This window comes from Oncorhynchus tshawytscha, linkage group LG05 (genome assembly GCF_018296145.1).
Source record: "Oncorhynchus tshawytscha isolate Ot180627B linkage group LG05, Otsh_v2.0, whole genome shotgun sequence".
NCBI lineage: Eukaryota > Metazoa > Chordata > Actinopteri > Salmoniformes > Salmonidae > Oncorhynchus > Oncorhynchus tshawytscha.
Window position 1 is genome coordinate 83,060,226 of NC_056433.1, and position 10,551 is coordinate 83,070,776.

Sequence of the window (10,551 nt, forward strand, 5' to 3'; positions counted from 1 at the left end):
CCATGATTGGAGCCCTATAGGGCGGTGCACAATTGGCCCAGCGTCGTCTGGGTTTGGCCGGTGTAGGCCGTCATTGTAAATGAGAATTTGTTCTTAACTGACTTGCCTAGTTAAATAACAAAAAATGTCAGCGCAAAAACCAAGCCATTAGGTCAAAAGAATTGTACGTAGAGTTCCGAGAAAGGATTGTCTCGAGGCACAAATCTTTGGAAGGGTACCAACAAATTTCTGCAGCATTGAAGGTACCCAAGAACAGAATGACCTCCATCATTCTGAAATGGAAGAAGTTTGGAACCACCAAGAATCTTCCTAAAGCTGGCAGCCTGGCCAAACTGAGCAATCAGAGGAGAAGGGCCTTGGTCAGGGAGATGACCAAGAACCCAATGGTCACTCTGACAGAGCTCCAGAGTTCTGTGTGTGATGGGAGAACCTTCCAGAAGGACAACCATCCCTGCAGCACTCCACCAATCAGGCCTTTATCAAATCAAATTTATTTATATAGCCCTTCGTACATCAGCTGATATCTCAAAGTGCTGTACAGAAACCCAGCCTAAAACCCCAAACAGCAAGCAATGCAGGTGTAGAAGCACGGTGGCTAGGAAAAACTCCCTAGAAAGGCCAAAACCTAGGAAGAAACCTAGAGAGGAACCAGGCTATGTGGGGTGGCCAGTCCTCTTCTGGCTGTGCTGGGTGGAGATTATAACAGAACATGGCCAAGATGTTCAAATGTTCATAAATGACCAGCATGGTCGAATAATAATAAGGCAGAACAGTTGAAACTGGAGCAGCAGCACAGTCAGGTGGAAGTTGAAACTGGAGCAGCAGCATGGCCAGGTGGACTGGTGACAGCAAGAATTAAGAAGCTTTATGGTAGATGGAAGCCATTCCTCAGTAAAAGGCACATGACAGCTCGCTTGGAGTTTGACAAAAGACACCTAAAGGATTATCAGACCATGAGAAACAAGATTCTCTGGTCTGGAGGAAACCTGGCACCATGAAGCATGGTGGTGGAAGCATCATGCTGTGGGGATTCTTTTCAGAGGCAGGGACTGGGAGACTAGTCAGGATCGAGGGAAAGATGAATGGAGAAAAGTACAGAGATCCTTGATGAAAATCTGCTCCAGAGCACTCAGGACCTTAGACTGGGGTGAAAGTTCACCTTCCAACAGGACAACGACCCTAAGCGCACAACCAAGACAACGCAGGAGTGACTTCGGGACAAGTCTCTGAATGTCCTTGAGTGGCCCATCCAGAGCCTGGACTTGAACCCAATCGAACATCTCTGTAGAGACCTGAAAATAGCTGTGCAGCGACGCTCCCCATCCAACCTGACAGAGCTTGAGAGAATCAGGAGAGAAGAATGGGAGAAACTCCCCAAATACAGGTGTGCCAAGCTTGTAGAGTCATACTCAAGAAGACTTGAGGCTGTAATTGCTGCCAAAGGTACATTAACAAAGTACTGAGTAAATGGTCTGAATACTTATGGAAATCAGTTTTTGCATTTTTATACATTTGCTAACATTTCTAAGAACCTTTGTTCGCTTTGTCATTATGGGGTATTGTGATGTCATTATGGGGTATTTTGTAGATTGATGAGGGGAAAAAACAATGTAATCAATTTTAAGATAAGGCTGTAACGTAACAAAATGGGGAAAAAGTCAAGGGGTCTGATTACTTTCCGAATGGACTGTACATACAAGAAAGAATACACAGCAAAATACCGGGATAAATTACAGTACTTAACTTTAAAAATGTCTTCCCCTACAACCTTAATATATACATCCTTCGGGAGTATTATCCGACAGGACAGAACAGAGCAGAGCAGGACAGGATAGAGCAAGACAGGACAGAACAGAGCAGGACAACGCAGGACAGGACTGAGAAGGCTGGACAGAGCAGGACAGGATAGAGCAGGACAGGCTCCTAGAGAGCTTTTCAAGTGCAGGGTATTGTATAGAGGATTAACAATATTTCTGCATTACTCCACTACATTAAACTACAGAGTCTGCAGCAGCACTCAAAGACATATCACATATACTGTACCAATGTTTTGGATAGGATACAACCACCAAGCATAATGTACACTCCTGTGTTTCCCACTTACACTCTCTTAAAGCTCAGGACAACTTTTCCCTCAACGTGAGCAAGACAAAGGAGCTGATCGTGGACTTCAGGAAAGGTAGGGCCAAACACGCCCCCATTCACATCGACGGGGCTGTAGAGGAGCGGGTTGAGAGTTTGAAGTTCATTGGTGTCCACATCACCAACAAACTATCATGGTGCAAACACACCAAGACAGTTGTGAAGAGGGCACGACAACACCTTTTCCCCCTTAGGAGATGTACAGCTGCACCATCGAGAGCATCCTGCCTGGTTGCATCACCGCCTGGTATGGCAACTGCTTGGCATCCAACCAGAAGGTGTTACAGAGGGTAGTGTGTACGGCCCAGTACATCACTGGGGACAAGCTTCCTGTCATCCAGGATCTATATACCAAGCGGTGTCAGAGGATGGCGCAAAAATTGTCAAAGACTCCAGTCACCCAAGTCATAGACTGTTCTCTCTGCTACCGCATGGCAAGCGGTACTGGAGCACCAAGTCTAGGACCTAAAGGCTCCTTAACAGCTCTACCCCCAAGCCATAAGACTGCTGAACAATTCATCAAATGGCCACTCGGACTATTTACACTGACTGCCTTGGAGGATTTGGTTTTCAAAGTAAGATTTTCAGTCAGTCAGATATATGATCAATTTTCACCCTAATTATACTCCAAAAACATAGTTTTAAGTGATAATGCCTGAGAAGCTGGTGTATGGAGGATATATTGACACGGATGTTGTTAGGCCCGATGGCCGCCAAACTGTGCCAATATATCCTCCAAACACCTGCTTCTCAGGCATGATCACTTTCATGCCAGGGGTTACCAACATATTCAAGTAATGATTTGCATATTTTCATAATAAAAAAAAAAGAATTTATTCAAACTATTTCATCCTTCCACAAGATATAGTCCCAACAGAAATCTAGGGTTGCTACTCAAGCCGGCTGGTCGTTCGTTCTATCAGTTCGTTTGCCAGAGACCCGACCTAGTCGTTCAGTCTTTTTGTTCTGTATCTATGGACGAGATCCAGTCGTTCAGTCTTTTTGTTCTGTATCTATGGACAAGACCCAGGTTTATACAAATCTCCGCTGTTGAAAACTAAAAGAAATGTGAGATAATGTCTAGATGCTTTTTATAGTAGAGATCAAATGTATAAATTGCCTGGCTGGGCTGATGAGACAGTGGATTGCATAGTCACACGGAACAGAGTAAAAAGGCATTGTAACGTCATAGATTTAGCCTGTGGTAACTTGTGGAATAGACACCGACTGGAATGCGGATTTAACCAATCAGCATTCAGGATTAGACCCACCCGTTGTATAACTGGATAATAAAGCATATGTAGTGTAATAAAACACTATGTGCAACACCTGTTCTCTCCTTGTGGTCCTTTGTAGATCAATTGGGTAGAGCATGGCGCTTGTAACACCAGCGTAGTGGGTTCAAATCCCGGGACCACCCTTATGTAAAATGTATGCACGCATGACTAAGTTGCTTTATATTATACAGTATTACTCTCTGCCCGAAAAAACCCCCAGACTTAGGCATTGTCCAATGGATAGTGAAACTAGGAGCTCTATTCAGTCTGCTAAACTGAAGCGTTAGAGATGCCGCACTAGAAATTTAAAGGTAATTTCCGATTGAGCCGACATATGCAGCGTTTGCAATGAATGCAGTCTCTACTAAAGCAGGAACATCACCTTTAAATTTCAAATCATTCAATCATTGAATAGAGGCCTAGATTAACAAGCCAACAACTTGGTCTGCAGCTGAATGCAGAGCGATGTATGCCAATGTACACAGTGAGTAAGTCAGCAAACCTTGTTTGAATACTTCCATTTTCAGATGGATTTAGGCTAAGTGCCCTATCTGTTGGAATTACACCTGATCTGATGGGTCATTTGGCATCTATTGCAGAAGTATTGTGGAGATCTTCTCATGCTTTTTCTGCAACGATCTGCCATCAGGTGAGCAGGTTTCAGGAACAAAGCCTTGTTTTAGTCCTGTAATAGTAGTGGTGGTACGTGCTCCTTGTTAGTTGACCTCTCATACAGTAGAGCAGTAAAAACATTTTGGAGGACTTATAGTAGTAACTAGGGAAATGTACTGTTTAGTCAGAACACAGAGTTTACAGTCCCCCTAATAAAGAACATCAAAGTTAAAAAAAGGACAGGAAGTTATCTTTCCTGGAACCTGCAGGATAGTTATGTAACCTACTCAGTCTGTACAGGGACAGGACTGTTAAAGAGAACCGTATTCAGTCTGTACAGGACAGAACTGTTAAAGAGAACCGTATTCAGTCTGTACAGGACAGGACTGTTAAAGAGAACCGTATTCCCAGAGTACAGGACAAGACAGTTTAAATACAACCATATTTCCCTAGGGTAGGACTAGGACTAAACTAACTGACCAATCTAAACTTGTACAGTGCATTTGGAAAGTATTTAGACCCCTTGACTTTTCCCACATTTTGTTACATTACAGCCTTATTCTAAAATTGATTAAATAGTTTTTTTTTCTCAATATCAATCTACACACAATAATGACAAAGCAAGAACAGGTTAAACATTTTAGCAAATGTATTAAATTTAAAAAAAGGAAATATCACATTTACCTAAGTATTCAGACCCTTTACCCAGTACTTTGTTGAAGCACCTTAAGCAGCAATTACAGCCTCGAGTCTCCTTGAATTTGACACTACAAGCTCGGCACACCTGGATTTGGAGAGTTTTCTCCCATTCTTCTCTGCAGATCCTCTCAAGCTGTCAGGTTGGATGGGGAGCGTCGCTGCACAGCTATTTTCAGGTCTCTCCAGAGGTGTTCAATACATCCATAACGGGTTCAAGTCTGGGCTCTGGCTGAGCCACTCAAGGAAATTCATCCCGAAGCCTCTCCTGCGTTGTCTTCGGTATGTGTTTAGGGCCGTGGTCCTGTTGGAAGGTGAACCTTCGCCCCAGTCTGAGGTCCCGAGCGCTCTGGAGCAGGTTTTCATCAAGGATCTCTCTGTACTTTGCTCCGTTCATTTTTCCCTCGATCCTGACTAGTCTCCCAGTCCCTGCCGCTGAAAAACATCCCCACAGCATGATGCTGCCAGCACCATGTTTCACTGTAGGGATGGTGCCAGGTTTCCTCCAGACGTGACGCTTGGCATTCAGGCCAAAGAGTTCAATCTTGGTTTCATCAGACCAGAGAATCTTGTTTCTCATGATCTGAGAGTCCTTAAGGTGCCTTTTTGGCAAACTCCAAGCGGGCTGTCATCGAGGGCACCTTTATGTGCCTTTTACTGAGGAATTGCTTCCATCTGGCCACTCTACCATAAAGGCCAGATTGGTGGAGTGCTGCAGAGATGGAAGGTTCCGGAAGGTTCTCCTATCTCCACAGAGAAACCTTGGTGCTCTGTTAGAATGACCATCGGGATGTTGGTCCTTCTCCCCTGATTGCTCAATTTGGCAGGGCGGACAGCTCTAGGAAGAGTCTTGGTGATTCCAAACTTCTTCCATTTAAGAATGATGGAGGCCACTGTGTTCTTGGGAACCTTCAATGCTGCAGACATTTGTTGGTACCCTTCCGCAAATCTGTGCCTCGACACAATTCTGTCTCGGAGCTCTACGGACAATTCCTTTGACCTCATGGCTCGGTTTTTGCTCTGACATGCACTGTCAACTGTGGGACCTTATATAGACAGGTGTGTGCCTTTCCAGATAATTTCAAATCAATTGAAATTACCATAGGTGGACTCCAATCAAGTTGTAGAAACTTCAAGGATGATCAATGGAAACAGGATGCACCTGAGCTCATTTTCGAGTCTCATACCACAGGGTCTGAAAACTTGTGTAAATAAGGTATTTCGTTTTTTTATTTTGAAGAAATTAGCAAGATTTTCCAAAAACCATTTTTTCGCTTTGTCATTATGGGGTATTGTGTGTAGATTGATGACCATTTAAAATATATATATATTTTAGAATAAGGCTGTAACGTAACAAAATGTGGAAAAAGTCAAAAGGTCTGAATACTTTCCGAACTGTATCATGGTTGAATTATGGACCAGGCATGAATGGCACGTGCCATGGTGCCCTGACCTCAATGGGGCCACAACTGATTTTGCTAGCCACTCGCACTCAGATTTAGTTTTAACATGACAAAATGTGTAGAATTTCAGGAAATGTGCTTTAAATACGACAATATTTTCTCTCCACCCAATGGCAAAGTGTAGAATTAGTACCGGGGGTCCTTCAGACGAGTCTTGGCCGTCCTAGAGAAAAACAACCGATGTACAGGGGTCAAATTACGGTGTAGCCCAAACTGTTCTGACGCTACAGACAGAAGTTGGCATACCGGCTATTCTGACATCAGACGAGTCCCAAGACACTTGTGGGAGCCGTAGAGCAAAGTGGAGAAACACCATCGTCTTCGTGAGAGTCTCATCTTTCCATAGATGTAAGCCAAACCATTCGGGCACTACAGCTGATTTTGTGAGAAGACCGATTTTCAGGGTGTCTCATGTTCTGACAAAACAACCACTCTGGCTCCGTCACCTTTCACCACAGACGTGGAAGTGCCACAAAGGTGGATTGAGATGCAGCCAATGCAAAAAACAACAGATCTCTAGTTTAAACTGACGGCTATTTAATGGGGCTATTCTTATCATGCTAAATTAGATTTCGTCAGAGGTGCGGACATCGACCTTAGGGGGTTACTAAGTGTATTGATGACATTGTCGTCGATGACGTCATCCCCACAGTGACAGTACGTACAGTACATAACTCAACCAGAAGCCATGGATTACACAGGCAACATCCGCACTGAGCTAAAGGCTAGAGATGCCGCTTTCAATGAGCAGAACACTAATCTGGAAGCATAAGAAATCCTGCTACACCCTGCAGCGAACGATCACACGCTGACCATTGCTAAATAAATGTGCACATACAGTGGGGCAAAAAAAGTATTTAGTCAGCCACCAATTGTGCAAGTTCTCCCACTTAAAAAGATGAGAGAGGCCTGTAATTTTCATCATAGGTACACTTCAAGTATGACAGACAAAATAAGATTGAGATGCAGCCAATGCAAAAAACAACAGATCTCTAGTTTAAACTGACAGCTTTTTAATGGGGCTAGTTGTCTTACGCTAATCATTGTAAATAAGAATTTGTTCTTTAACGGACTTGCCTAGTTAAATAAAGGTTCAATAAATACAATAAATACAAAAATGGTGGCTGTGAGTTCCAATCTCATTGGGAGAAAACCCTCTAGCCAAACCAGTCAATATACACTTTTACTTGTATTTACGTATTTAATGATTATAAAAACAAACGGTTGTAGGCGTAACCTACATGTAGGGCAGTGTACACATCCATGTAGCCTCATATGCTGAGATATTATCAGGCTGTAGCAGTCGTGCTTGTGAAGAGTGAGATATTATCAGGCTGTAGCAGTCGTGCTTGTAAAGAGTGCTGAAGAAAGTTCTAGACCAAGCTCCTTATGAAATTAACTCTTAATCTTAATTTTTAAAGGTAATGACTGCAACTTGATAATTGTCCAGACTGGTGTGGTGATACTTTGGACTTGTCGCCACAGATGGTTTGTTTACGTAGCAGGTTAGGAAAAGGGTTAGGGTTAGCTACAATCCCTACAGTTGTCGTCCCCCACGCGACCACTAGATAGAGCTGTAGGCGACAATCAGTATCACAACACCTGATCAGAATGTGTAGGTGGATTTTTGCTAAGGATGCTTTAGTGAAACGTGACCGATTTTAATTGGCAAGACACAATTTGTTACCGGATATAATTATCTGCTCAGCTGGCTGAGTGGCTAACGTTAGCTAGGCTAGGGGTTTGGGGTTAAGAGTTAGGTTAAAGGTTAGGGAATGGATTAGCTAACATGCTAAGTAGTTGCAAATTAGCTGAAATGCTAAAGTTGTCCATGATGAGATTCGAACACACAACCTTTGAGTTGCTAGACGTTTGTGTTATACTCCCAACCAACCACCTTACTTTCTTTATTGCTTTAAGTAAACTTCTGTCTCATGTAACCATACCAAACATATACTGTACTAATTTGAGTGTCCCGGATGTATGGTTACTATGTTACATCTTGTCTCTGAGACCAGGCTGGAGATGGTCAGCATCGTCTGACAACAAGTTTCTTTGTGTCGCTCAGAAGCGACATCATCACACCACCACAGGCCTCTTAGACAATTTTTTTATACCTTTATTTAACTAGGCAAGTCAGTTAAGAACAAATTCTTATTTTCAATGACGGCCTAGGAACAGTGGGTTAACTGCCTGTTCAGGGGCAGAACGACATATTTGTCAGCTCGGGGAATTGAACTTGCAACCTTCCGGTTACTAGTCCAATGCTCTAACCACTAGGCTACTAGGCTACTAGGCTAAACACAGTGTTTTCCAAACGGTTGCCTATTGAGAGGAGAGCGAGCTGCAGTTCTTCTCCACAAGCCAGAGAAGATAAAAGAATAGCAGAAGGACCGGATGTCCTGCAGGGACTTAACGGCACAACTACAACACCTGAAAAACAGCCTTTTGTCTGCAGCAGCACGACAAACGAGGAAGAGCAAACATTCTGCCCACTGTTCTCTTCCGGTTTTTCCATTTAGCCAATAATATCATAGAATGCCATGACAACCACTCGTATGAGTCTCGATCACGTGTCAAACTCATTCCAAGCGTTGATTATTTGAATCAGCTGTATAGCGTTAAGGCAACAAAAACAACTAAATGTTGATCCCCTTGGGGTCGCGAGGACTGAGTTTGGGGAAACGCTGCACTAGGCCCTCCATGGGAACGAGTTTGACACCCTGGTCTAGACCATGTATTTTCACAGAAGATTTAATGAATGTAGTGGCCAGAGCATCACAATAAACAAAACGTGGCCCTACTGCAAATGTTAAAACTTCCAGGATATTTAGGAAACGAGTAAAAATAAATAAAAACATATCCTTTGAAATAACACACAAAATTAAAAATGTACAAATCACATTAACCGACAACCAGTTAACTTTCCACTGGGAAGGTAACTAGCTAAGTTAATCATGCTGGGAAATATGAGATGATAAATGGTTGTGTTCATGTGAGCCCAGTAATCCATACGTAATAAACACTTAAAAATCCCTAGCAAATAAAACAAACCCACACATTGTTTGAAAAACATTTATTCCTATAAAAGCTGATTTCTCTAAGGCAGCAGTTTCATGCGTCTTTTAGGTCTCTACATCTGACGGTCAACAAAATACAACTGAACAATAAAATCATCCATGCTGTGTGCTGCTACAAAAAAAGACTAAATAAAGACAGACGGAAAGCGATAGATAAAAGTTAGAACCAACCTCACATTACTAAGCATTATTATTATTATTAAGGACATTCATTTCCCCTACTATCCAAAGTGACTTGTGGTAATTGGCAGTACACAACATGATCTTGGTTCTTTATAAATTACGGATCATCATACTTGTATCTGTAGAAACACACAAGCAAGGAAATAAAACAACTTCTAGATAACCTTTCAGTTAGGCAATATTGATAACATTGACGGGGGTATTCTCTCTCACACACACTACACACACACACACACACACACACCTCTCTTGTTTGAGTAAGACTCAAACTCAGATTCCAGTAGAGCTAGAGGAAATGTAAGACTTTAGAAATGGTGACATCTTTAAAAACATGGACCTTAGATGAATCATCTCTCACATCTTTAAAAACATGGACCTCGGATGATTCATCTCTCAGATCAGTGACATCACTCACATCTTTAAAAACATGGACCTCGGATGAATCATCTCTCAGACCAGTGACATCACATCTTTAAAAACATGGACCTCGGATGAATCATCTCTCAGACCAGTGACATCACATCTTTAAAAACATGGACCTCGGATGAATCTTCAATGGTTCTCCATCGCGTCATCTCCAAAAAATAACCTTTTCATATCAGTTTCAATAAGACACACCATAAAGCATTAAGGTCAAATATGAAAATGTCTTTGGTTAACCAGGTGAAATGAAATTTAAAATAAATTAGTCGCCAACTACTGCTACACAACGTCGGTGTTATAACAGCAAAACAATGATTAGAGTACCAGTTCTTTACAGAACAAAAATATAACATGCAACATGTAAAGTGTTGGTCCCACGTTTCATGAGCTGAAATAAAAGATCCCAGAATTGCTCCATACGCACAAAAAGCTTATTTCTCTCAAATTTGTTTACGTCCCAGTTTGTGAGCCCTTCTCCTTAGCCAAGACAATCCATCCACCGGACTGGTGTAGCATGTCAGGAAGCTGATTAAAATGGCAGGATCATTAAAAAAGGTGCACCTTGTGCTGGGGACAATAAAAAGGACACTAAAATGTGCCGTTTGTCACACAACACAATGCCACAGATGTCTCAAGTTTTGAGGGAGCGTGCAATTGGCATGCTGACTGCAGGAA

The 10,551-nt window shown here is 42.5% G+C and overlaps 1 long non-coding RNA gene across 1 annotated transcript; it reads right to left on the bottom strand.

Moving 5' to 3' along the window:
* Positions 1–9,251: 9,251 nt before the first annotated feature.
* On the bottom strand, positions 9,252–10,551 carry LOC112251438. Its single transcript, XR_002953676.2, has 2 exons — positions 9,993–10,551; positions 9,252–9,939 (listed from the first exon to the last, which is right to left on the bottom strand). It is a non-coding gene; the product is annotated as an uncharacterized LOC112251438 (long non-coding RNA).